Source organism: Felis catus, chromosome C2, assembly GCF_018350175.1.
Source record: "Felis catus isolate Fca126 chromosome C2, F.catus_Fca126_mat1.0, whole genome shotgun sequence".
Classification (NCBI taxonomy): Eukaryota; Metazoa; Chordata; class Mammalia; order Carnivora; family Felidae; genus Felis; species Felis catus.
This window is the reverse complement of record NC_058376.1, coordinates 107,950,011-107,952,409: the sequence shown is the minus strand read 5'-3', so window position 1 is coordinate 107,952,409 and position 2,399 is coordinate 107,950,011. Positions and strand designations below refer to the sequence as shown.

The 2,399-nt window shown below is 49.7% G+C and overlaps 1 long non-coding RNA gene across 1 annotated transcript; it reads left to right on the top strand.

Moving 5' to 3' along the window:
• The first annotated feature begins 514 nt into the window (after window positions 1-514).
• LOC123379815 lies at window positions 515-2,124 on the top strand. The gene is made up of 2 exons (XR_006584682.1): window positions 515-955; window positions 1,994-2,124. It is a non-coding gene; the product is annotated as an uncharacterized LOC123379815 (long non-coding RNA).
• Window positions 2,125-2,399: the final 275 nt, after the last annotated feature.

Below are 2,399 nucleotides of genomic sequence, written 5' to 3'. Positions count from 1 at the left end.
ACTATAGCCTGGGTGGCTTAAACAACAGAAGTGTGTTTTCTCACTGTTCTGGAGGCTGCAAGTCTGAGATTGGGGTGCCAAAATGCCCAGACTCTGGTGAGGACCCTCTTCCTGGTTTGCAGATGGCCATCTGGTCACCACATCAGAGAGAGAGAGAGATTTGAGAGAGAGGAGAGAGAACGTGAGGGCCCTGTCCAGAAGCCCCACTCCAAATACCATCACGTTGGGGGTTAGGGGCTTCAATATATGAATTTGGACGGGACACATTTCAGTTTATGGAAGGTATTAAAACGAAGGAAGCTTGGGGGCACTGACTGGGTGGCTCAGTCAGTTAAGGAGTTAAGCGTCCGACTTCAGCTCAGGTCATGATCTCATGGTTTGTGAGTTCGAGCCCCGCGTTGGGCTCTGTGCTGACAGCTTGGAGCCTGGAGCCTGCTTCGGATTCTGTGTCTCCCTCTCTCTCTGCCCCTCCTCGGCTCACTCACTCTCGCTCTCTCTCTTTCTGTCTCAAAAATAAATAAACATTAAAAAAATTAAACATAGAGGGAACTTGAACAAACTATTTCTATATACTTGTATAGACTAAGACAATCCATAGCATAGAGGCCATTCTAGATGTGACCTTCCGTGACTTCTTCAGAGAACCTCAACTAAAAGCCTATTGAAATGGTCTTCATCACTGAGGTGGGTAGGTAGGGAGTGCAGGGCTCACAAAGGCACCAACCAGGTAAGACCCAGTTGTTAGCACTAAAGGCTAACAGAATGCAGCTGAAATCCATCCAACATTCAGCTAGTATTTATTGAGTCCCTACCATGAGCCAGGCATAGGTCCGAGATACTGCAGCCAAGGAAACATCAACATTGCCGGCCCTCATGAACTTTCCATTTACATATTGCACCAGAAGGCTGGCCCTCAATAATTCTGGTACAGGGCTAGAGGCTTTAGGAAGCTAAGGTGAGTACTCAACCAGTGTAGCATTTAAAAACATTTTTTTTTAATATTTATTTTTGAGAGACAGAGAGACAGAGCACAAGTGGGGAAGGTGCAGAGAGAGAGGGAGACACAGAATCTGAAGCAGGCTCCAGGCTGTCAGCATAGAGCCCTGTGCATGGCTCAAACTCACCAGCAGTGAGATCATGACCTGAGCCAAAGTCAGATGCTTAACTGGCTGAGCCACCTAGGCACCCCAATATTTATTTTTGAGAGAGAGAGAGAGACAGAGCACGAGTGGGAGAGGGGCAGAGAGAGAGAGGGAGACACAGAATCTGAAGCAGGCCCCAGGCTCTGAGCTGTCAGCACAGAGCCCGACATGGGGCTCGAGTTCATGGTTCGCAAGATCATGTCCTGAGCTGAAGTTGGACCTTTAATCAACTGAGCCACCCAAGCGCCCCCAGTGTAGCATTTTTTAAATGTACACTGTTTGGTGTTTTTCCATGTGTCCAAGTTTTTTTTTTTTTCTATGTTTATTTTTGCAAGAGAGAGAGAGAGAGAGAGAGAAAACACACAAGCAGGGGAGGGGCAGAGGTGGCGGGCGGCGGGGGAAGTCACAGAAAGCAGGCTCCAAGCACCCAGCTGTCAGCACAGAGCCCAACTAGGGATGGGGGGGCTCGAACCCATGAGCTGTGAGACCATGACGTGAGCCAAAGCTGGACACTTAAACAACTGAGCCACCCAGGCACCCCTCCCTCTGCCCACATTCTGAGATACCCAAGAGTACGTGCAGTTCAGAGGAGGTGGAGCCGCCCAGAGTGGGAGCAGAGGAACAGGTGCCTAGCCCTACCGGTACTATGTGGCTCTGTGGCTCATGTGCTTGTAGTTCAGCCTTGGAGTTACTACCTCTGCCCATTTCTTCATTGACAAAGAGGAGATGATGTCACTTGCCTGTGTTCTAGGGATGTGTGTGAATCCCCCACCAGTCAGTGTTTAGAAAGACTGCTTTTCAGGCATCAGGGCAAGTACGCACAATGAGCTTTGTAACTTGGCTTTGCGCAGCTAACGTCCTACCTGCCTTCCTGGAGACCCACGTGTAAACGCAGGACTGTGTGATTCACCTGACATCACCACCAGCTGCACGAAGGCACAAGGCTGAGGGAGGCCAGGTGGCCCACAAGAGAGACAATCAGGTAGACTTTGGGAGATAAGGAGCCCTTTTCTCTGGTTCCTTATTCAAGTCCCTTCAAGGGAGGAATGACCTACCAAATGTGGGCAAGCAGTTTCCAGGACTGGTGAGTTTCGTTCACACAGAAGAGAAAAAAAGGTTACCCCTAAGAGGCGTTTATTTTCCAAGAAGCCCTGGGCAGCCAGTGGCTGTGGGCGCTTGTCCAGATACTTCAGGTGGAACCTGCCGTTACCCGATTTACCCCCAACAAATTCTTTGATAAGGTGATGACCACTGTGC